The sequence below is a fragment of the Loxodonta africana genome, chromosome 24, assembly GCF_030014295.1.
Source record: "Loxodonta africana isolate mLoxAfr1 chromosome 24, mLoxAfr1.hap2, whole genome shotgun sequence".
Taxonomy (NCBI): domain Eukaryota; kingdom Metazoa; phylum Chordata; class Mammalia; order Proboscidea; family Elephantidae; genus Loxodonta; species Loxodonta africana.
This window is the reverse complement of record NC_087365.1, coordinates 25,795,611-25,821,909: the sequence shown is the minus strand read 5'-3', so window position 1 is coordinate 25,821,909 and position 26,299 is coordinate 25,795,611. Positions and strand designations below refer to the sequence as shown.

The window sequence follows — 26,299 nt, the reverse complement described above, 5'->3', positions numbered from 1 at the left end:
CTTGGGTGGCTGGTTCCATCCGCAGTCACAAACAAAGCAATGGGAATCGAGGCCACTCTCCAAGCCAGTCTTTTTGAATCTGAGACAAAAATAACCACGTCTCAAGTATGTTCTTTCCTTTTTTTCCAAATGGGAAAGGCACAGGCTTTTTTCACTTTCCCAGCCAGAGGGAATCTTTCTCAAACATTCCGTAGAGATTCTCCTTTGGGCAGACACCAAACATGGACATGTTCCACCAGGGGAAAACATGCTGGCAATTACAAATTTCTGAAAAGCGAGGGTTGGGAAGGAGATGATGGCAAGTCACCCCCTCCTCCTCCTAGTTCTCCTGGAGCCACGCAGCAGTGGCTCTGTGCTGTTACTGCCATGGCACTGATCAAAGGGGCTGCAATGAGTGGTTCTGGGGACAAGGGTGGGAGAATGGACTGAGTCAGGGTGGTGAGGCTCCAGCCCTCGAGCACCAGGCTGTCCCGCCTTGTGGAAGTGAAAGCTTTGACTCCCCATCCCCTACACAAGGGGAAGGAAGTCACGAATATTAAAAAAAGAGAGAAAGAAACGCAGCATATAAAATGTGGGGCAGCGGATGGAAGATTCCAATTCTGTCTGACTGTGTTCATCTGTCAACTCTGAGTTTTCTGGGTGCACTTTCTGTCTCCCCTATGCAGGCTCCTCACTGTCTCCTTCTCCTCTGTCAAGTGCTTGGGGGAAGGTAACAAATCTTTAGGAGCCACCTGGGTAGGACAGGCCCTATGCCAACTTTCTCAGGAAGGTGTTATTTTTTCGGATGGGAAAACCAAGTTTAGGGAAATGAAGTGATTTGCCTAAGGTCACACACTTAAGAGATGTGAGAACCAGCCTTTGAATCTGGGACCGTTGGACCCAGCATTTGGGCTCTGTCCAATGGACTCAGCTGCCTTGGTTCTCCTTTCCTTGAGCAAGATGTTGCTGAACTGTTAGCTCATTTTCTCATTTGCTTCCCTAACCCACGCATGGTCTTGCTATTCTTTTCTGCCCACCATCTTGTCTTTAGAACCCTCATATGGATAATATTGTATGCCCTCAATTTTCATCTCAGTGTGGATGGCTCCAAGTTCTACTTGTCCAGCTCTGGGCATATACTTTTCTTTTGGGTTCATGTCTTATATTTCCACTGACCTATTGGAAATTTCCCCTTGAACACTGTTGACCTCCCAAAGTCAACTTGCCTTGAACTTAACTCACCCATGTTTCCCCATCCATCCTACCCTGAGCTCCCCTTTCAAATATCCCCTCAGTGTCAGCAGCAGCCTTCTGGTCACCTGACTCCTCCCTCGTCTTTATATCTGTAGTTTGTCTGCTATCATGGTTTAAAATCAGAAAAGGTATGCTTCAGGGTTGTATCCTTTCACCATACTTATTTAATCTGTCTGCTGAGCAAATAATCCACGAAGCTGGACTATATGAAGAAGAACAGGGCATCAGGATTGGAGGAAGACTCATTAACAACCTGCATTATGCAGATGACTCAACCTTGCTTGCTGAAAGTGAAGAGGACTTGAAGCACTTACTAATGAAGATCAAAGACCACAGCCTTCAGTATGGATTACACCTCAACATAAAAAAAAAAAAAATCCTCACAACTGGACCAATATGCAACATCATTATAAATGGAGAAAATACCGAAGTTGTCAAGAAGTTCATTTTACTTTGATGCACGATCATGCTCATAGAAGCAGCAGTCAAGAAATCAAAAAACGTATCACATTGGTCAAATCTGCTGCAAAAGACTTCTAAGTGTTAAAAAGCAAAAATATTAATGACTAAGGTGTGCCTGACCCAAGCCATGGTATTTTCAGTTGCCTCATATGCATGGGAAAGCTGGACAATGAATAAGGAAGACCAGAGAAGAACTGATGCCTTTGAATTGTGGTGTTGGTGAAGAATATTGAATATACCATGGACTTCCAGAAGAATGAACAAATCTGTCTTGGAAGATGTACAGCCAGAATGCTCCTTAGAAGCAAGGGTGGTGAGATTTCATCTCATGTACTTTAGACATGTTATCAGGAGAAACCAGTCCCTGGAGAAGGACATCATGCTTGATAAAGCAGAGGGTTAGCAAAAAAGAGGAAGACCCTCAGCGAGATGGATTCACAATAGGCTCAAACATGGCAACGATTATGAGGATGGCGCAGGACTGGGCAGTGTTTCATTCTGCTGTACATAGAATCACGATGAGTCGAAATTGACTTGCCAGTACCAAACGGTAACAACAACATCTGCTATTAAGCCTTGTTGGGATTTATTCTCAAATACCTCCTACAGCTGTCCCTTCTTCTCCAATAACTTAGAAAGGCCATACCTTGAACTGGCCAAATCCTGGGGGTGCGAAGATGCAGAAGAGGAAACACAGGCAAAATGTCTTGCCTGAGGACACTGACCATAGTGGGGAATTTGGGGAGGAAGGGATAAGTTCACATAGACTTGTGTAGACAGGGCAGGTGGAAGCTGGAGGCAGAACTGATCTTCATGTTATCAGCACATCTTCTTACTCCATCTGTCATTCTGTAAGTGGGTATTGAGAAAGTACTATGTTCCACGCCCTTACTGAATGCTAGGGAGAAAAAGACTGAAAATCTGTTCAGTGCCCAAGAAGCTCACAGCCTGGTGGGAGAGACAGACCCACAAATAAACCAAGCATGCCATTTTGGAGGACTGAGGAAGGAACAACCCACTGTGCCTGAATGCATGGGCTGGGAAATTTTCCCAGAAGAGATGACATTGAGCTGGGTGGGATGAGGAAGATGACTGATGTCATTGGTGTTGATGTCATAGTGACTCACTATGGTGATGACATCACTCACAGAGGTGATGATGATGAGCAAGAGATCCCATCAGGATGGGGCTGAGGAAGGCACCTTGGTGATACTAATGGTAATAGCGATTAGGCAGTGATGTTGGCCATCTTGAGCCAACCAATAGAGCCTGATTTCAGATCCCCTTTCACCATCATGGCTTATGATTCAAGGCATAGCTTGCCTGTGTCTTCTTCTGCTTGAATGAAGAAGCAAGCATTCAGAATCCAGACATTCGCTCAGCCTGCAAGCAGAATGTGAAGATAATTAATTCATTTTTTATGGTTTAGTCGTTCAGAGGAACTTGCATGTTCTGGGGGCATAAAAAGATATTCTTGCAACTGGCTTTGACTTGATTTTAATGAATGAAAGTCACTGAGAACTGAGGAAAGGGAATTTTCACACTAATCACTAGTTTACAAGCTGGCACAGATTTGGCATCTGCCTCCTCCCCTGGCAGAATCATTGGATTCAGCATCCCTAGCCTGTTGGGCCTGGGTCCCAGGGAAGCATCTGCACTGTGTCCAGAGCCCGTGGGGAAGGTTAAAAAGGAATCTGTGCCTCTTATGTTCTTCCAGTCCTAGAAGCTCTGGCCCTGCTAACAGGTAACTCCAGAGAGACCTCCTCACCCCCAAATCCTTCTCCCATTGGCCTGTCACATGCTTGACGTTCTGTCGTTAACACACCGTCTCCTTCGTTTAGGTCTTGCATCTTCAGTCAAGGATAGAAGGAGGAATATACCAAGACATTATCACTTCCTAACATCTGAGTGCAACACTCACTGTCTCCTGGGCCACTGTGTTTTAATGGTAGGGAGAAGGGAAGAACTGTCGGGAGTCTGGGCCAATCACTAATGAGTAGGATTGGGTGAGGATGTGTGGCAGAAGTCGGAAGCTCTGAGACCGCAGAGGCCTGAAGGTGAGGGCTGAAGAGGTGATGGGAGGTGGGAGTAAAGCTCTAAAAGTAGCCCAGATCCTTGGGTTGAGCCAGGTTTGGAAGGGAAAGCAAGGGGCTCAGTTTGCTTGAAGGCACCAGTTGGGAGACCTGATGGGAGAAAAAGGAGATTAGGGACCCTGTGGACATGCTTGGCATCCCTGCCCCTCTCCTGTGCCTTGCTGCTACTCTCCACAGCAGACTTTTTAGGAAGTGGAACCTCCCAGATGCAGCCAGCCATGGCAGGTGAGTGAGGCATCTCATTCTCATTGCAGAGATTCCAACCAGTCCCAGGTATGTCCCTTCCAGTGGCCCAGCTCCCCAGCTCCCCAGCTCCCCAGCTCTCCTTCCTCTGTGAGGCCCTCAGAGTGAAGATACCAGGAGGCTTTGCACCCAAGAGACTGATGTTCTGAAAAACCTAGAGGAAGCCCAGACATTTGTTTGGTTTTAATGATTTTTAGAAAAGTTTTTATAAGACCCCCTCTTCTGCCATCACAAAGTCAGTCTCAACAATTTCTTCAATGATTAGCCACTCTCCTTAACTGCATCTCCACTTAAAACAGCTTGTTCTGTTGCCCTTTCCAGTGGTAAGAAGCCAGGCCCTGGGGACTTCACACAACTGAAAATTCAGGGGCCCGAAAGTTCTCAGGGGCACACCACCTCACCAACCCAGCTGTCCTGGTGTAGAGGGTGGCAGTTATGTTGGAATCTTATTCGCACATGTAGCCTTGTTAAATTCAGGGAATTCTGGGAACTCATTGGGTAACTCTGAGTTATCTTTTAAATGTATGAAATAGAAATTGGAAACGAGATTTCAAGCATTTTGATTCTCAGACCAAGTATTTTAAGTTTCCAGGCTTGCCAGTCATTTGTTTGCTCTCAGATCCATTGCATGCCCTTTTCCCTGCTCTGTTCTGCATTGTAAAGAACTCGATTTCCCAGGGTTCTTTGTGATGAAACCCAGAGACAGAGAGAGAGAGGGAGGTTGAGAAAGAGAGAAAGAGACGGAGAGAGAGGGAGAGAGAGAGACAGAGAGAAGGAGATCAAGGAGAGAACTTGGCAATTTATAAGTCGGAAGCGACTTGGCCGCAATGGGTCTGGTTTTGGTTTTTTGGTTTTGGGCAGCTTTAACTAATGACTGACAGGTGTGGGAGTATAAATGCCTTCCTCACCTGTTCCTGGTCAATATGACTCTGGGGTGTGGCCTCCTACAGCATTGACTCAAAGTACCCCCTTGGCATGTTGATTGGTGTCGATCACCATTTGCATCCAGGATAGGCTGTATTTATGATGACCTTCTTCCCTTCCTAGTCCCACTTCCTCACTCCCCTGCCATCCCACCCCCTGAACGTTCTAATAAACCATGTTTACAGGAAGCCAGTAAGGAAGTAGCTCTGGTTCATTCTCTTTTTCCTGGCTTCCTCCGTCTGAATCAACCAAACACCTGGCCCATACTGTCATTTGGACCATGTCTGTGAGCCTTGCCTTCCCAATGTTAGTGTAAGCCCCTGGAGGGTAAAGGACAACCTTATACTCCTTTCCCTCCCCTAATGGTGTCCAGGAAGCACTGGGACATCCCAGAATCACTCCCTATTAGACATGGAGAGCTCAAGGCCTTCATTTCTAGCAAATGAGTAAACAGAGGCCCAGAAAAGAAAAGGGGCATGTTGGCTAATTGGCACGTTCCTTTTGTCTTCTAAGATGCACAGGGAAACATTGTGTCCTCATGATAATTACTTCCTGGTTTATTGATATTTTATTTATTTTTATTGTTATTATTGCTCTTGCTATATGGTGTCCTGAAGGATTCCAGGCCTTTTACACATATGGTTAGGAACCTCCCAGAAGCCTTTCCGAGGGAGAGACCCTTCTCAAGTGTGTCAGGCAAGCTATGGTCCAGCCTTAGGGATAAAAAGTTGGGTGGGGAGGTGAGGGGGTGGCTGCTAAGTAATAAGGGAATCACAGCAGAGTTTGGGGCATATGGGTGGGACCCTGTAGGGGCCTTGAGAATTTTAGTCCAGCCTTGGGTTGGGGAAGAGGCACAGAGAATGGTTCCACGATGGACCGAAGCCTGAGCTGAGTGCGAATAGGAATTTCCTGGGTAGGAAAGTAGGAAAAGGTAACTGCCTTCAAAAGCAGGAAATTACCAACATCTAATATAAAGATGTTACTTTTTGGTTTGAAAGACAGTTTTGTGCAGGGTTGTGAGAACAGAGTTTGGGGTCAAAAGGGATTTGAATCTTGGCCCCATCACTTTCTTTCTTTGTGACCTTGATGAAGTTACTTAAACTCTCTGAGCCTCAGTATCTTCATCTGTGAATTGGGATAATAAATTCCACCTCATTGGGTGGTCGCTCAGAATGAATGAGACTAACAAATTCCTGCCTTTGGACTCCAGAAACAATTGCTATAACATTTGCATATCAGCTTCTAACTTTTCAGAACATAATATTGTCTTCATCATCATCAAATAAATATTGTTTTCTTACTTTGTACAAGTGTTGAATGCCAGGTTAAGGAATATGAACTTCCTTGTGTCTCAGGCACCCCATTTGAAAGGACAGGAGATGTTATGTCCTGTACTAGAGAGTCTGAGAGGAGAGGAGACCTGACAACTGTTAAGTTGAGTTTCCCAGGAAGCAGACACTGAGACAAGGATATGAGTGGAAGCAGTTTAACTGGGAGGTGATCCCAAGTACACTAGTTGCGGAATGGGAAGTGAGATAAGGAAAAGAAAGCAGCCAATTCAGGGTATGTTGTCAATCCAGGTACTGCTGTGGGCTACTGGGGTTCAATCCGAGTGGGGAGCTCTGGGAGAGCACTTGCCTCAGGGTTATCCCCATGTGAGGGGTGAGGGAGATGCATATTAATCCCCCAACTCTCAACAGGCATTGGTTGAGAGCTGATTCCAAGAGGCATTGATTCTTTGGCACTCACATCTCATGCTGCTGGCAGGCAAAGCAGACTCTGGTGGCCAGAGAGGAGGGTGCTGGCAGCTGAGTGTTGGGATGTTGCAGTGGTAAGAACGAGGGCTTGGGCTGGGCACTGTGAGCATTGGCTTCAATGATCTTGCAGCAGCAAGTCAGACCCTCGATGTCCTGGCTTTAGACCTTCTCTCAAAGAGCATCGTGCGCAGATTCCTGGGGAGGGATGGTGGATGTTGGTTGACTGTGAAACACAGTGGGAGTGGCTGCAGACAGAGAGTGGGGGAACAGAGCAGATTGCAGACGCAGGGGTGGGCGCCGGGGGCGGCAGGATTGGAGTCTGAGGACAGACAGAATGCGGCAGGTGTTAAATCTCTGTCTAGCAATTTATGCTGTGCCCCAATTAACACTCTGGTTTGGTGCCCAGGACAAGTTCTACTTAAAGACATTCTCCCTTAACGTGTTGATTCATGGTTGGGTTTGAGTTGCTTTTACCATCGCTACTGATGCATAAAAGAGGATAATGAAATCATTTGACCACTCCTGCTAATATTCTATGCCTTCAGTCCCCATCAACCTGCTCCTAAAATCCCTCCAGTCAACCTCCTGAGATCCAGAACAGAGGTTATGAGACACTTCTGCTACCAGGTAATTCTCACATTTGAGCTTTGCACACATATTGTCTTTGGCACTCCTAGCCCTCGTTGCAGGTAGACAAAGTAGACTCTGGGGCAGAAAACTTGACCCTGAGATAACAAGTAGTTTATTTGGGAGGTAATCCCTAGAGTCCTGTAAGGAGTGAGCAGGTGAGACAAGGAAGGGAGGACAACCTATAAAGAGTGCATTAAATGGGCAGGTTTCCACTGTGGGCAACTGGGGTTCTTTCCTGCTGGGTACCCCTATGAGAATGCATGGATCATGCCTCAGAACTGTTCTATGGAGGTGTGAGGAAGTGAGGACATTTCTACCAGTTCCTTACCCTAATTAACTGAGGGCTACTCCTGAGGAGTTAATTCCTAGGCACTTCTGGCCTGTCCTGTGCTCAGGTGAGCCCTTCCCCAGCTAAGGCACTACACTCAGGTCGAGAGGCAGGGGTGGGCTAGGGGAACCAACTGTGAATGTTCACAGGAGGAAGGAAGGAGACACCTACCAGGAAAGAAAAAGCACTGGGAGATGGGCTTTATTTCCTTCCAGTAGGGGCACAATCACAAATTTAAATAACTCTTACGTTATGCCACTCTCCAGCTCAGCAAGCTTCAGGGGATTCCTATTACTTAGTTCATGAAATCTAACTTCCCAAATTCCTGCCATTCAAGCTCTAGCTGATGAAGGAATGGATAATTTATCGAACCGACATCTGGGATTTTGGCATCATGCCTGCAATGGGAGTTCATACATGTTTGGCTGTATGAGTAAATTATTTCTGACCTGCTTTGCCAGCCTTACACACAGGTAGTCATGCGCTCACCCGCAGCCTGGTTGGAGTCCTTGCCACTCACGCAACCCTCTGGCCTCCTCTGGGCCTGCATCCTCCTTGTCTCCCACTTGTGGCTGCAATCCACTGGGATTTCTGCCTGTTCTTGATCCACTATAACGTATAACTGTAGGTGCCACTTCTTAGAACAGGGACCATTGACCATGTGATAACGTGCTGGCTCTTCCTGCACGTGAGAGCTTTGTTGATGCATTGCAGGGTCAACATGCCCAAGGCTGGGGCCCGAGGCTTCCTTCCGTCCACTGTGACACAGCCCTGCGTAGGGTTACAGGGACCAAGCCTTAGATAAGTCCTCAGTGAACACTGGGGTGATGGGTGTTAACAATATTGTTAATGGGTACTGTAGCAATGTCGATGCTGTTGGCACACTGCTCACATCCTTGAAGCATTCACCTCTATACCCTGAAATCTGCTTACAGTGGACAATTGTGACTCTTTTTTTTCCGGGGGGGGGGGGATTCTTTTATTTCTTTTTTTAATTTTGTTGTTGTGTTGAGAATATACACAGCAAAACATATACCAATTCAACAGTTTCTACATGCACAATTCAGTGACGTTGATTACATTTTTCTGGTTGTTTAACCATTCTTACCCTCCTGTTCTGAGTTGTTCCTCCCCCATTAACATAAATTCGCTGTCCCCTAAGGTTTCTGTCTAATCTTTCAAGTTGCTGTTGTCAATGTGATCCCATGTGGATAGTTCTTAAAAGAGCATAATGCTCAAGGCAGACATTCTTTACCAGTGGAGCTCAACTTTTGTTTGGTTTTAAGAAGACTTCAGGAGATACTTTGGTTTAAGTTTTAAAGATTATCTGAGCACAGTAGTTTCAGGGGTTCATCTAAACTTCATGGCTTCAGGATGTCTGAAGTTGACGAGAATTTGAAATTCTGTTCTGCATTTTCCCCCTTTGATCAGGGTTCTTCCGTAGAATCTTTGATCAAAATGTTCCGTAAGTACTTGGGCACTTACCATCTGGTTCTGGTCTCATGTCAAAGGAGGCAGTTGTTCATGGAGACAATTAACCACACTTTCCATTTCCTCCTCCTATTCCTGACTCTCTTGTTCCTCTGTTGTTCAGGTGAATAGAGAGCAATTGTTGTGCCTTGGATGGTTGTTTGCAAGCTTTTAAGACCCCAGGCACTACGCATTGAACTAGGAAGTAGAACAGAATCACTAAACATGTTGTTAGGCCAATTAGCTGGGATGCCCCATGAAACCATGACCCTGAATGTTCAAACGAAGAAACCAAATCCCATGAGGTTTGTGGTTGTACATAATACATGAGCAGCCTCAGTAGCTACTTTTTCTTTTTTTGGTTGTTGTTGTAAATATACTTGGGATATTTAAGGTTGTGTGTCAACTTGGCTGGGCCATGATTCTCAGTGGTTTGGCAGTTACGTAATGATGTAATTTGGCAGTTGTGTAATGATATAGTCATCCTCTATTTTGTGATTTGATGTAAGCACCGAATGAGTTGAAAAGGAAGTTTCCTTGGGGGTGTAGCCTGCATCCAATATATATGATGTTTTGGAAAAGCCCACTCACTTGCTGTGGATTCTGTATTTGGCTTGTCATCATCTGACTTCCGGTTCTTGGAACTTGAGCCAGTGGCCTGCCATATTGTCTGCCAATCTTGGGATTTGTCAGCCTCCACAGGCCGTGAGTCAGCAGCCTGCTGTCCGACTTGTCAATCTTGGGTTCATCATCTCCTGCAGTTACATGGGTCAGGAGACCTTCAGCCTGATGCCTGACCCACTAACCTGGGACTTGTTAGCCTTTACAACCATGTGAACCATTCCCTTGAGATAAATCTCTCTTTTTATATTTATATATACATATGTACTTATATATACATACATACGTATATATATATGTATATACTTCACTGATTTTTCTTCTCTAGAGAACCCAGCCTAAGACATCTATCACACAACTTTTGCCAGTTCAACTTTTTACAGATATACAAGTTGTTGACAGTAACCACAATAATTGTCTGTGTAGCACTACTCTTAATCAATGTGATTTTTCCATCACCATTAACCCCTCTTCCTCTCTCCCTCCTGCCCCTGGTTCCCACTAATAAACTTTGTTCTCTATACATTGTCTTTTCATAGAAGTGAGGTCATACAACACGTGTCCTTTTGTAACTGACTTATTTCACTCGGCATATTGTCCTCCAGCTCTCTCTATGCTGTAGCATGCATGTGTAAGACTTCATTTCTCTTACTCACTGAGTAGTATTCCACTGTATGTATTTACCACATTTTGTTTATCCATTCATCTGTTGATGGGCACTTATGTTGTCTCCATCTTTTGGCTATTGTGAATAGTGCTGCAGTGAATATTGGTGTACAAGTTTCTTTCGGAGTCTCTGTTTTCAAGTCCTTTGGGTATATACCTAGGAGTGGAATTGCTGGGTCATATGGTAGTTCTATTTTTAGTTTTTGGAGGAACCACCACATCGTTTTCCAAAATGGCTGCACTATTTTGCATTCCTACCAGCAATGGGTTAGCGTTCCAATTTTCCCTCCAGTATTTCAAAAGCTTCACCAACATTTGTTATTTTCATTTTTTTTTTTTATCTTAGACATCCTAGTGAAATGGTGCCTCATTGTGGTTTTGATTTGCAACTCTCTAATGGCTTTTTTTTTTAATGGCTAATGGTGCTGAGCTTCTTCTTTTGTGTGTGTGTGTGTGTGTGTGTTTGGTCGCCATTTGAATGTCCTTTTCGGTGAAATGTATATTCAAATCCATTGGCCCTATTATGATTGGGTTGTCTTTTTGTTGTTAAATTGTTGAAGTTTTATATATATTTTGGTTATTAGATTCTTATCAGATGTATGGTTTCCAAAGATATTCTCCCAAGTGGTAGCTTGACTTTTCACTTCTTTGGTAAAGTCTTTTGATGAACAAAACTTTTTAATTTTTATGAGGTCCCATTTATTTATTTTGTGTTTTGCTGCTTGTGCTTTTGTTATTATATTAGACAATCCACTGTTAAAAGCTAGGCCTGACAGCGTTGCCCCTGCTTTTTCTTCTAAGAATTTTATGGTTTTAGTTTGCTCCTTTAAGCCCTTAATCCATTTTTAATTTGTTGTTGTGTATGGTGTGAGGTATGGATCTTGTTTCATTTTTCTGCATGTGGAAATTCAACCTTTCCAGCACCATTTATTGAAGAGACTCCTTTTTCCCCATCAAATGGACTTAGCATCCTTGACAAAAAATCAGTTGTCCATAGATGTGTGGGTTTACTTCTGGACTCTCAATTCTATTCCATTGGTCTGTGTGTCTATTGTTACACCAGCACCAGGTTGTTTTGATTACTGTAGCTGTATAGTATGTTTTCAAATAAGAAAGAGTGTTCATTCTACTTTGTTCTTCTTTTTCAACATTTTTTTTTTTTTTAGGTATTCAGTCTCTTACCATTCTGCATAAAGTTGAGAATTGTTTTTTCCCTGTAAAGAAGGCTGTGGGAATTTTGATCAAGATTGCATCAAATTTATAGATCACTTAGAGTAGTACTGACTTCTTAACAATATGAAGTCTTCCAATCCATGACATGGAACATCTGTCCATTTATTTAAGCCTTCTTTAATCTCTTTCAGCAGTGCTTTATAGTTTTCATTGTATAAGTCCTTCAAGTACCTGGTTAGATTTATTCCTAGGTATTTTATTATCCTGGGTGCTATCGTAAATGGAATTGTTTCCTTGATCTCCCTTTCAGATTTCTATTTCTGGTGTATAGAAACCCAAATGATTTTCGTTTGTTGACCTTGTACCCTGCGACTTTACGAAATTCCTCTATTAGCTCTAAAAGTTTTCTTGTGGACTATTTGGGATTTTCTATAAACCAAACAAGGTAAACCCACCAGCGCTGAGTCAATTCTGACTCAAAGCGACCATATAGGACAGAGGAGACTTGCTCCATAGGATTCCCAAGCCTGTAAATCTTTATAGAAGCAGGCTATCACATCTTTCTCCCACAGAGTGACAGAAGGGTTCGTACTGTGGACCTTTAGGTTGGCAGCCAGATACCATAACCACTATGCCACCAGGGTGCCTAGAGATTTTCTATAGATAGGATCATATCGTCTGTGAATAGAGTTAATTTTACTTCTTTTCCAATCTGGATACCTTTTATTTCTTTTTCTTCCTTATTAGTCTGGCTAGGACTTCTAATACAATATTGAATAGAAGTGGTGAGAGCGGGCACCCTTGTCTTGTTCCTGATCTTAAGGGGAAAGCTCTCATTCTTCTCCATTAAGTACAATGTTAACTATTCATATATACCCTGAATCATATTGAGGAATTTCCCTTCCATTCCAATCTTCTTTAGGGTTAATTGTGACTTTCTTACTGAGAGCTTCTTTTCCTGGTCCAGGAAGCATGCGTGGTCTGTATGGAGAACAATCCAGAAGTGCCTGAGAACTCATGAGAAAGAAATGGGTCCAAACTATGGACAGTTTCTTCATCCTCAGTTGGAGATAATCGTAAAGTGTGTTCTACATACCAGTTGCCGTCAAGTTGACTCCAACTCACGGCGACCCCAAGCAGAGTAGAACTGTGCTCCATGGGGTTTTCAGTGGCTGATTTTTTAGAAGTAAAGCACTAAAATTTTCTCCTGAGGTACTTTTGGGTGGGCTTGCACTGCCAACTTTTTTTTTTTTTTTTTAATAACTTTTATTAAGCTTCAAGTGAACGTTTACAAATCCAATCAGTCTGTCACATGTAAGTTTACATACATCTCACTCCCTACTCCCACTTACTCTCCCCCTCTTGAGTCAGCCATTTCAGTCTCTCCTTTCTTGACAATTTTGCCGGCTTCCCTCTCTCTCTATCCTCCCATCCCCCCTCCAGACAAGAGTTGCCAACACAATCTCAAGTGTCCACCTGATATAATTAGCTCACTCTTCATCAGCGTCTCTCTCCCACCCGCTGACCAGTCCCTTTCATTTCTGATGAGTTGTCTTCGGGGATGGTTCCTGTCCTGGGCCAACAGAAGGTCTGGGGAGCGTGGCCGCCGGGATTCCTCCAGTCTCAGTCAGACCATTAAGTTTGGTCTTTTTATGAGAATTTGGGGTCTGCATCCCACTGATCTCCTGCTCCCTCAGGAGTTCTCTGTTGTGCTCCCTGACAGGGCAGTCATCGATTGTGGCCGGGCACCAACTAGTTCTTCTGGTCTCAGGATGATGTAGGTCTCTGGTTCATGTGGCCCTTTCTGTCTCTTGGGCTCTTAGTTGTCGTGTGACCTTGGTGTTCTTCATTTTCCTTTGCTCCAGGTGGGTTGAGACCAATTGCTGCATCTTAGATGGCCACTTGTTAGCATTTAAGACTCCAGACGCCACATTTCAAAGTGGGATGCAGAATGATTTCATAATAGAATTATTTTGCCAATTGACTTAGAAGTCCCCGCAAACCATGTTCCCCAGACCCCCGTCCCTGCTCCGCTGACCTTTGAAGCATTCATTTTATCCCGGAAACTGCTTTGCTTTTGGTCCAGTCCAATTGAGCTGACCTTCCATGTATTGAGTGTTGTCTTTCCCTTCACCTAAAGCAGTTCTTATCTACTGATTAATCAATAAAAAACCCTCTCCCACCCTCCCTCCCTCCCCACCTCGTAACCACAAAAGTATGTGTTCTTCTCAGGTTTACTATTTCTCAAGATCTTATAATAGTGGTCTTATACAATATTTGTCCTTTTGCCTCTGACTCATTTCGCTCAGCATAATGCCTTCCAGGTTCCTCCATGTTATGAAATGTTTCAGAGATTCGTCACTGTTCTTTATCGATGCGTAGTATTCCATTGTGTGAATATACCACAATTTATTTACCCATTCATCCGTTGATGGACACCTTGGTTGCTTCCAACTTTTTACTATTGTAAACAGAGCTGCAATAAACATGGGTGTGCATATATCTGTTTGTATGAAGGCTCTTGTATCTCTAGGGTATATTCCGAGGAGTGGGATTTCTGGGTTGTATGGTAGTTCTATTTCTAACTGTTTAAGATAACGCCAGATAGATTTCCAAAGTGGTTGTACCATTTTACATTCCCACCAGCAGTGTATGAGAGTTCCAATCTCTCCGCAGCCTCTCCAACATTTATTATTTTGTGTTTTTTGGATTAATGCCAGCCTTGTTGGAGTGAGATGGAATCTCATCGTGGTTTAAATTTGCATTTCTCTAATGGCTAATGATCGAGAGCATTTTCTCATGTATCTGTTGGCTGCCTGAATATCTTCTTTAGTGAAATGTGTGTTCATATCCTTTGCCCACTTCTTGATTGGGTTGTTTGTCTTTTTGTGGTTGAGTTTTGACAGAATCATGTAAATTTTAGAGATCAGGCACTGGTCTGAGATGTCATAGCTGAAAATTCTTTCCCAGTCTGTAGGTGGTCTTTATACTCTTTTGGTGAAGTCTTTAGATGAGCATAGGTGTTTGATTTTTAGGAGCTCCCAGTTATCTGGTTTCTCGTCATCATTTTTGGTAATGTTTTGTATTCTGTTTATACCTTGTACTAGGGCTCCTAGGGTTGTCCCAATTTTTTCTTCCATGATCTTTATCGTTTTAGTCTTTATGTTTAGGTCTTTGATCCACTTGGAGTTAGTTTTTGTGCATGGTGTGAGGTATGGGTCCTGTTTCCTTTTTTTGCAAATGGATATCCAGTTATGCCAGCACCATTTGTTAAAAAGGCTATCTTTTCCCCAGTTAATTGACACTGGTCCTTTGTCAAATATCAGCTGCTCATACGTGGATGGATCTATGTCTGGGTTCTCAATTCTGTTCCATTGGTCTATGTGTCTGTTGTTGTACCAATACCAGGCTGTTTTGACTACTGTGGCTACTGCCAACTTTTTGATTAGTAGCTGAGCATATTAACTGTTTGCACCACCCAGAGACCTGTGTTCTACTTAAAAAAACCAAACCAAACCAACCAAACAAAAAAACAAACCAAGCCCTTTACCATTGAGTCGATTTCGACTCATAGCAACACTATAGGACAGAGTAGGACTGCCTCATAGGGTTTCTAAAGAGCAGCTGGTGGCTTGGAACTGCTGATGTTTTGGTTAGCAGCCAAACGCTTAACCACTGCGTAGTGTTCTACTTAGTCTCCCAGAATTCCTCACCAGGGCTAAGCTCTAGTTGCACACAGTGGTAACTCGCTTGCTAACACACCCCTTCTCTTCGTTTTTCAGTTCCAAACTCACCCCCTGGTGATCACTGCGATAACTTCCCAAAAATTAAACTTGCGCTCAAATTCTTGCCTTATAGTGTGCCTCTGGTGGACCCAAGCCCAGCCAGTGACTCTGGCATGAGAACCAGTGGATTTATGATTCCAGAGGTTAGAGCATCATGAGATCGCTGGGGCCCGTTCTGCCTGTGACCAGGGGTGGGAGTCAATGAGTGTTGAGGCAAGCTGAAACTGATGGGGTGGACTATGAGGTAGGTGTGAGGCTGAGGGAAGGCACAGACTGTTCTGGGGAGCCAGGTTTCTCAGTATAAGCACTTTGACTAAAGATGGAGTGACCCTGAAGTTTGTTAGGTATTGACTATTGCAGAAAGACATGCTTTGATTTGAAAGTTTACTACGAAGTGGTTTGGATATTGGGAGAAAGTGCCACTTCCACCAGCCAAAACTCACAACTTTTTTTCACTTTGAGTCAGAGTGGCAGTAAAGTGTATTTTGCCAGGGTATCTGCATAGCTTTGACCTGATACAATACTTCATCTGCTTTTCACTGAGGGAAATTTAGGTGGGTGGTTATGAGCCAAATCTTGGCTCACATGTTGAGGCCATGGATGGACCTTAGATCCCATCTCAGACTGATCCCCCAGTCTTGGCCTCAGAGAACCCCTCGCTCTGGCTGTGAATTGATTTCCTGCCCTGGCCATTAGACTAGTCTGTAAGCCCAATGTCAAATATTGTTCCATAAGCAAGTGTCACCACCTCAAGGAGACCAGCAAAGAAGTGATGGGTCTCTGGTTGCAGAACACCCCATAGCTGGTGCTCTGAGGGTATATAACCCCATATAACTTTTGAGGCAGGGGGTCTCCTATAGCCTGAATTATAGGGGGTTTTGTAATCTGATGTTGGTGATAAGCACCAAGTGTCCTTAATAATTATGTGAATTTCCTTTCTTAAGTATTCATCTGTTCATCCTGAATCTGGAACAATTTTACCCATTGAAGGAATTAAACAGGAGTTGGAAAGAGCTCAGTAAGACTGGCCAAAGACTCAAAGACCGTTTGGCTCAAATCCCAGAAGAAAAAGACCTGGTGAAAAGGGAGGCTGAAATCCTGGCAGCCACCACTTACCCAGAGCAGGGAGAGCAGAAAGGGCTGCCACAGGAATGATCCAGGTCAGCCTGTGGGCTGCCTTCGCACACTGGTGTGGATAGAAAGACACCATGAGACTCTAATCTCTAATAGACTAAGCCACAGGAGCAATTGGCTTTGGTTGCGGCTAGTTAAAGGGGATCCTGAAAGTGTGCTGAGTAATTTGTTTGGTGGAAAACCTTCTGGTCGAGAGATAAAGGCCTTGGTTTTATTAGTTCCAGCTCTTCCATTAATGGGATGGATGATTTCTTTAATCTTTCATTAAATTTTTGTTGTTGTTGAACTATATCATAAATTCAGAAAAGTGGACGTAAGCGTACCCCTTAACGCATTTTTACAAACTGAACTCAACCATGTAATGAGCACCCAGTTAAAGAAACAATATGATTAGCACTTCAAAGTCTCCTTGACCCTCTGTATCTGCTTCCCAGCCACCACCTTCCTCTCAAGGTAACCACTATCCTGAGTTCTAACAGGAGAGATTAATTTTGTCTGGTCCTGAAGTTCATACAAATGGAATCATTCAATGCTTACTATTTTGCCTGACATCTTTTCCTTAATACTATCTGTGAGATCTATCCATATTGTGTATAGCAACAGTTCATTCTTTTTCATTGCTGTATTGCATTCCATTTCATGAACGTACCATGGTTTATTTATCCATCCTGCTTTTGATGGACATGTGAAGTGTTTCCAGGTTTTGGCTATTATGAGTAAAGCTGCTGTGGCATTTTTGTACATGTCTTGATGAATGTATGTTTGCATTTCTATTGGTCATATGCCAAGGAGTGGGATTCCTGGGTCACAGGATAGGCATCCATTTATTTTTTATAGACACTGTGAAGTAGTTTCCCAAAATGTTTTTTACCCACTTACGTTCTCACCAGCAATGCATGGAGGTTCCAATAGCCCCACATCTTTACCAACACTTGGCATTTTTTTTTTTTTTTGGTCTTGTTCATCTTAGCCATTCAGTGGTTGTGAAGTGATATCACTTTCTGGTTTTAATCTGCATTTTGCTGGTGACTGATAAGATTGGGCACCTTTTCAGATGTTTATCAGCCATTTGGATATCTTCTTTTGTGAAGTGCTTGTTCAAAATTCCTCCCTGTTTTTCTGGTAGGTTGTCTTTCTTTTAATGATTTGCTCACAAAGGCTGCGTAATTCTGAGCAGATCTCTACCCATTTCTAGTGATTGCTTAGGAGGTACCGAGTTTCTCATTGCTTAAGGGTAATGGCTGCACAGCCAATTAATGTAATTGATGCCAATAAATTGTACATCTGTAAAAAGTTGAATTGGCAGAAAAAAAAAATCTCTACCCTTTCTACACCTTTGTTTCCTCACCTTGTCTATGGTGCTATTGTGGCGTTAACTCTAACCTCCAAGGTTCTGAGGTGGGCATACAACCTAGGACTTTCAAATCAGTTTAGCTCCTCTTTATGGCCCCTATTCAAGCATGGGCAGGTAACCGAGCTGGTACAATGAGACATTTGCTAAAAGTTTTGGGAAAGCAAACCTCTTTCTTCTGGGATTACTGCCTGTGAAGACGATGTAAAGCTGAAGGTGCCCTTGTGTTGCCATCGGCCCGTGATTTGCTGCTCAGAGTGAAGCCAACACCAAGGAAAACAGAGTGGAGAGAGAGATGCAGGAGAGAGGTGTGGTGGTGGGGGGGGGGGAGGTGGGGTGGGGTGGGGAGAGAGATAGCAAAGAGAGAGAGAGAGAATATGAATTGTTGAGCCTCTGCATGCAGCCATGCCTTTTGGTTATTTTGTGAGCCAGTATTTTCTTTATCTTTTAAAAATAAAATAAAAGAGAAATGAGTTTAGCAATTGCTGTTGGTGCCCTGCCCATGTTCCCTTGGCACTCACTATTCCCTTACCCATTTAAGGCTTTCTCCTGCAAGCACCTGAGACTCTCTGAGGGCATTCTCTGGTCTTTGGAGCCTGCTTGGCACACAGGCAGGCTGGAATGCCGGGGAGTCAACCGTCCTGGGAGTGGCCCTGAATTAATGAGAGATGTGAGTTAATGGATAAATATTCCAGCTTCCTCTCCCTCATAGCAGACAACCCTGAGGTGTGTTCTTTACTATCCCAAAGGGTGACCCAGCAGAACTGAGTCCCCAGTTGTTCACAGCGGTAACCTGTTCACAAAGCCCTCTCTATTGGCTGCCTTCCCCGCCCTACCTCACTTCTCCATTTCTGTCCTGGTTCTTCCTGAGATCACCTCCCAAATAAACTACTTACATGTGAATCCTTGTCTCAGGGTCTGCCTCTGGGGGACTTCAAACTAAGATAATGTAGGAGCTGGACTAAGAGCTAAAATACCCATGAATTTTATGAAATCCAATTTATTTTAATCCAATATGATTCAGTTTGATAGTCCTTTATGGAGCATGTGTAAATCCTGAATTCTAAAAAGGTGTAATGCCATCTCTGTCTTCAAGAGCCCTCACAGGTAAAGCACTTAAATAACTATATCTTAGAACTCTAATGTTGGTGGGCAGGGGCCCTACTCTAGGGGTATCTGGCTAACTGTGGCCTGTTGTTGTATGCTCTTGAGTTGATTCTGACTCATAGCAATCTTATAGGACAGAGTAGAACTGCGCCATAGGGTTTCTTAGGCTATCATCTTTATGGGAGAAGATCACCAGGTCTCTTCTCCCGTGGAGTGGTTGGTGGGTTAGAATCAACAAACTTTTGGTTAACCACTGATCACTTTAACCATTGCCCCACCATGGCTCCTAAATGTGACTTGAATCCCCAATTTGATGGCTCCAGAGAGTCCCAAAACGTCCTACCAATCTCTTCAAATTCTCAACTACTGATTGGGCACAAAATCCATGTCCACAGAAATCCGATCACACACGTTTTGAAACGTTAGCCATTTTAGGGGAGCTTTGCAATAGCATGCAAAGAATCACATCACTCACAACTCTTCCCAGCACTGCTGAAGACACACCTCCTAGAGCTCCATCTCTTCCGTGGGCCTCTTTCATTGTGGGCCGTCCACAAGCCCTTGGCTCAGCTTCATCCTGATCGCTTTCCTTCTGGTGAAAAGCTGGCCAGGCTGGCCAACCTTCCCCAGGGCTCTTTAGAAACTAGACTGAATAACACTTTCTCCTTCTTAAAAACCGAAGTTCACCCTGACCTTGAAGTTATCCTAAACTCTCCTCTTTCTCTTATCTTTCAAATCCAATATGGCAACAAAACATATTGGCTCAACTTTCATAATACATCAGACCACCCCTCACCTTCTCCACTGCTACTATCCTGGCTCGAGCCACCATCATCTCTTGTCTTGATTAGTGCAATGGCCTCCTGACAGGTCTCATTACTTCCAACCTTGTTCCCACACAGGAGGAAAATTATCTTTCTAGCATTGTAGGCCAGGTCGGTTTATAAACTCTTTTCTCAAAACCTTCCAGAATCTCCCATCTCATTCAGAGTAAAGTGTAGAACCTTTCCATGGTATGCAAGGTTGTGGTCTAGCCCCCATTAAGACTTTGACCTTAGGATCTACTGTTCTTCCCCTAACTCATTTTGATCCAGCCCTAAGCAAGCTCATGCCTCAGGGCCTTCATATTTGCCTTTCCCTCTACCTGGAATGCTTTTCCTCAACATGGCTCATTCCTCCTGTACTTGGGATTCCTACTCAGAGAGACCTACCCTGACCACTCACTGTCACACCCTAGTGCCTTACTCTGCTTTATTCGTCCACCTGATATATTGAATATATATGTATTTTCTTTAATTGGTTCATTCTTTTTCTCACCGTACCAGCTAGTAAACTTCTTATGATCAAGGACTTTGTTTTTCTTAGTATAGTAACCCTAGTGTTGAACACATGGAAAGTGTTATATAAAATATTTGCTGAGTGAATGAATGAATTTCAACCTCGAGGAAGTGTGGGGCTCCCAGGGCTGCTCCTGGGCCTTGGCCTGCTGAGACAAGACAATAATATTACAATTGTGATGCCGATGGTAAAGTTGACACTAGTAAGACCCATTGCTTGAGCTGGGGGCACAGGTGAGATCACATCTCTTGCATATAAATCAATCCTTTTAGCCCTGACCTGCTCAGATTAATGGTAATTCGGTATATTTCTATGGACCAAATTATCTGTGACTCCCGGGGATTTACACAGTCCAGTGATGACTGTGTTGCTTCCAGAATCCTATGGAGAGAGCTGAGGAGACTGACTAGCCACTAGCCCTTGACCCTACACCTGCCACATAGATGGTGTTATTGAAAAAATTTCCTGACACTGTCCAAGGCCCCTTTGTTCAACGCTGCAGGGTCCCAGATTGTGGGGCCAGAAGCAGAGGAGGCATCTCTTGCCAGTGTTGCCCTCAGCGGTGATCACTGTGGGTCTGGTGCCCTGAAGGGCTGTCTTTGCCTTTTGTAGGTATCTCATTTAAGTGAAATCATACAATATTTGTCATTTTGTGTCTGACTTATTTCACTCAGTATAGTGTTAACAGGGTTCATCCACGTCATAGCAGATATCAGAACTCCATTTCTCTTTATGGCTGAATAATATTCTATCGTATATATATGTCATATTTTGTTTATCCATTCATCTGTTGACAGACTAGAATTTCTTTTGACCACACTGTAGTTTTCCTTCAAGGTTTGTGTTTTGGCTGGATGTTTTTATTGGCAGACATCAATGCCACATTATCCGTCACTTTTCAGTCTTCCTCGAGCTGTTGCGAGACTGTAGAAAGTATAGCATTACCTGTGCTGGATTGGGACTGCTCCTTCACCACAGGGCGGAAGTGTAGGTGCCCATGCATCTTCAGCATTCTGTCTGCTGATGGTCTATCACAGACATTTGTCCGGAAGATCAAGGGTCTCAGGCCTGACAAAGTGTCTGTTGTCACAATGGATAAAGTTTCCCCAGCATTTCCATGAGTGGTGTCCCAGGCTATTGTTGAAGCATGGATCTAGGACTATACAACACTTCTTCAGATTTCCATCTGTACCCAGAACTCTGGCAATGTGAACAAGCTGGTTGTAGTTATTCTATCCCTAGAAAAAATATTCCTTTTGAAAGACCATGTGTGCCAATGTACAGTCCTAACTCCACACGTCTGTAATCATACGCCAATGGTCCACAGGGAGCTCTAGCCATCTGAGGCTACACATCATAGTCCTGAGCAGTATGACAGAACCCTGCCAGCCCCCAGTCTACCAGTCGCAGCCTTTTCTGTTGGTGACGTTGTGCGGGTTTTCATCTCTGTGCATGACCCTCTTGCTTTGACAGGAATCTAGAGCCTCAACTGATATCAACGTCTGCCAGTGTCAATCAGCCTAATGACGTTTGTTCCACTCTGAAGGTTCTCCAGAATCTTAACTTCTCACGCTATCTTCTTTTTCTTCACTGGCTTGAGAATTTTTACAACCATTCTCTCACTGTTGGTGATGTTAAAGGCCTCAAATACTATCCTGCACTGTAACCAGGCCTTGGCAGGCCAGAGGAGGGACGCTGGGGGGCACAAAAGGAAGTGGAATTAGGCAGCAGCTCTGAGTCTGAATCCCAGCTCCATCACCTGTGAGTTGTGTGGCCTTGGGCAAGTCATTTAGCCTCTCTAGCTTCAGTTTCCTTATCTGTAAAATGAGAGTGAAATGACACTGAGTGCTCAATACATGTTTGTTGAATGGATGAGTGAATGAATGAACTAACAAACCAGCTGATGGCTTGAATTTTGCCAGTTGACTTGTGAGCATTGCAATATTAAGGTAAACACTCTCTGTCAGGACTGCCTGGTCTCTCCTCTCTGCCACTGCCAGGCAAAAGTCCCTGGTAGCCTATGATTGCTTTTCTCTTTATTGGTGGTTGGCTTCATCTCCATTTAAAATGGTGAGCTCTCTGAGGATGGCGACTAGATCATCTCCTCCTGTCTCCCCCTCAGTTTGTCAGATACTAACTAAATGGTCACTAACCAACTTGTCCTATTTAACCAAAGTGACCACTGAATGCTTATGTGGAGAGAGCAGAGGCCAGGTCTGAGAGGAGCCCTTGAGAGCTGGACTGTGGACACAGCTTCTGCCCTCCCCAGCCACCTGGGAAGTTCACTCTTGTGTCCTTGATCTGGAAGAACTTGGAGTGGCTGAAGTATTAACTTACATGTGGAGTAAAGACAGGAGAGCTGCAGGGAGTGGACTCACAGGGGCAGGAGAGAAAGGCCAACGAAAAGGAAATACGGTAGTCCCCGACTTATGACATATTTGACTTACGAAGAACCACACTTATGACCGTCCTTTTTTTTTTTTGGTACATCTTATCATCAGTGGAGCCCTGTGGCGCAGTGGTTAACAACTCCGGTGTTAACTAAAAGGTCAGCAGTTGAAACCCACCAGCCACTCTTTGGAAACCCCTATGGGGCAGTTCTTCTCTGTCCTATAGGGTTGCTATCAGTTGGAGCCAACTCGGTGATGGCACCCAACAACAACAACAACATGCTTCCAGGTGATGTCAACACTGCTGGTCCAAGAACCACACTTTGAGTAGCAAGGACTTAAGCAATACCACCCCTTCATACCTCCCAACACACGCACTTATGCGTGTGCATGCGCTCGCACACACACACACACACACACACACACACACTGTACATACATCACCAGTGAAAAAAATTTCACGTAAGAAGTTATTTGAGATCCCATGGAAAACCATTAACCGATTGGCTAAACTTGTCACTTTTCACTTAGCTCCACTATGGAGCTGAAAAACAAAACCAAACCAAAAAAGACGACTTCAAAAATCCAAATGCTTCTAATTTATTTTTGGCATGGGGATCTAGGTTATGTCAAAAATTAATAATAAAGACCTTTAGACTTTGTAAATAATGTTCTGTATTTCAGAACAAAAAAATTTAGTATTTAAAACACTGTAAGAGTTTATTTATCCTCCTGAAGTTGTACCTTAAAATGTCTCCCTGGCTAGAGGGTCCAGGACAGAGTTGGAGAAAAATGTAGAACAAAATTCCAACTCAAAAAGAAAGACCAGCCTTGCTGGCCTGACAGAGACTGGAGAAACCCTGAGAGTATGGCCCCCGGACACCCTTTTAGCTCAGTAATGAGGCCACTCCTGAGGTTCACCCTTCAGCCAAGGATTGAACAGGCCCATGGAACAAAACAAGACTAAAGGGACACATCAGCCCTGGGGCAGAGACTGGAACGCAGGACGGAACAGGAAAGCTGGTAATAGGGAACCCAGGGATGAGCAGGGAGAGTGCTGACGTGTCATGGGGTTGTTAACTGATGTCATACAACAATGTGTGTACTAATTGTTTGATGAGAAACTAGTTTGTTCAGTAAACCTTCATCTAAAGTTCAATTAAAAAAAAAAAAAGTCTCCCTGGGGAGGAATCACAATACGCTGGGGAAGAAATGGATTATTCAGTAAATGATGCTGGGACAATTGTTTAGTGACTTGAAAAAAGAAATCAATTTATAGTCTCATCTCACTGTACACCAAAATAAATTTCAAATGCATCAAAGAACCAAATATAATATAAAAAAGACTATAAAAGCAAAAAATAATCTCTAGATAGAGAATACTTGATAAGATTAAAAGAATTAGAAGGAATCATAAAAGAAAAATTATGAATTTTATAAGACAACATTTAAAATTTGTAGTTCTCCCTGCTCCCACCCTATCATAATTAAACAGAAATGAACGTTGTTATGGAAGAATATAATTATCAATGCAATCAAGATACAGAACTGTTCTATCAACTCTATGCATTTGTCAAAACTTAGAGAACTATATCCCCACATCAGCAAGTTCCCAGAGGCACCTCAGAAGAAAGGCCTGGTGATCTGCTTCTGAAAGATCACAGCCTTGAAAATCTTACAGAGTGCAGTTCTACTCTGAAACATATGGTGTCTCCATGAGTCGGAACCGACTCAACAATAACTGGCTTGGTTCAGTTTAGCCTCCGCAAGCTAGAAAGGCAAGGAAATGGTTTCCTAGAGCCTTTACAAGGAACCAGGTCTGTTGACATTTTGACAGTCAGTAAAAATAATTTCAGTTGTTGGGCCTCCAGAACCTCAAGAGAGCTCATTTGTTTTGTTTTAAGTCACCAAATTTGTGGTAATTTGTTACAGCAGCAATAGGAAACTAATACAGGCAGCAAAACAGTCTTCCTGACAAATGAGAGTATCAATAGTGCAACTTCTTTTGCAACATTTTTACAATTTGTCAAAAAGCTATAAAAACTGTACAGCTGTTGATTTAGTGATTTCATATCTAGAATTCTGTCACAAGGAGATAATTTGACAAAGGAAAAGGTTCTTGCACGAAAATGTTCATCACTATCATAGTAGCAACAAACTGGAAACAAAAATTTCAACAGAAAGAGCAAGATTGAATAAACTACAGACTATCTTAAACTAGATCATCATTAAGCTATAAAATGTTTTATTAAAATATTGAGAAACACTATATTATATAAATAGTATACTAAGAGCTAGAATCAGGATATAAAAGAATATATGCACTATGATCTCAACTGTGTAAAAATATACAGATAAAAGATTTGAAAGATAGAGGCCAAAATATTTATAGGGTGTAGATGATTATTTTTATTCACTTAACTGCTCTGTCTTTTCCAGATTTTCTATTATGAGTGGGTATTAGTTTCACAGTAAAATAATTAATAAGATCAATTAGTGGGCCCGTTGGAAATGGAGGGCAGGGACCCCTGGGTCTTGGGGCTGGTGGCCTCACATCCCTAAGGAAGTAGGAGATCTAAGGAGGCTGTTTAGGGACAAAGGCAGAGAAAATGGGAGAAGGGAGTGCAGGGGTCTCAAGGGCAGCATGGTAAAACCAGGTGGTAGCAGAAGGGTAGTGAAGGGTGACCTTCTGTCAAGGAGGGACATTTGACTTTGATTTAAGAGATATCTACGGCAACTGATTAGCAAATTTGGGAGAAAATCAGTTTAGATCTTCACATACTTCACAAAATAAATTTCATGAGGAAGAAGAGTAGAGTGGGCACCGTTGACTGCCCATCCAATATCCACTTCCCCTGCCATTTCCTGACAGAACCCTAGCATTGTACTGATATCCCCCCTGCCCCCACTCACTCCATGTATGTAAGGTAATCACATCCTAGCCCCAGCTGGAGGTGGGTTGTGGGGTGGCTCTCACTAGTCTAAGCCATTCATGAAAAACCCATTCTACTTCTATCACTTACTAATGAAGATCAAAGACCACAGTATGGATTACGCTTCAACATAAAGAAAACAAAAATCCTCACAACGGGACCAATAAGCAACATCATGATAAATGGAGAAAAGATTGAAGTTATCAAAGATTTCATTTTAATCGGATCCACAATCAATACCCACGGAAGCAGAAGTCAATAAATCAAATGATGCATTGCATTGGGCAAACCTGCTGCAAAAGACCTCTTTAAAGTGTTAAAAACCAAGAATGTCACCTTGAGGACTAGAATGCGCCTGACCCAAGCTTTTCAATCATCTCATATGCATGCAAAAGCTGGACGATGAATAAGGAAGACCAAAGAAGAATTGATGTCTTTGAATTGTTGGCAAAGAATATTGAATATACCGTGGACTGCCAAAAGAACAAACAAACCTGTTTTGGAAGAAGTACAGCCAGAATGGTCCTTAGAAGTGAGGATGGCAACACTTAACCTCCTATAATTTGGACACGTTATCAGGAAGGACCAGTCCCTGGAGAAGGACATCATGCTTGGTAAAGTAGAGGGTTAGCGCAAAAGAGGAAGACGCTCAACGAGATGG

The 26,299-nt window shown here is 43.4% G+C and overlaps 1 pseudogene; it reads right to left on the bottom strand.

Annotated features, from left to right (window-relative positions):
• Nucleotides 1–21,213: 21,213 nt before the first annotated feature.
• The window catches only part of LOC111751097 (casein kinase II subunit alpha'-like), a 64,297-nt pseudogene continuing 59,211 nt past the window's right edge, over nt 21,214–26,299 (bottom strand).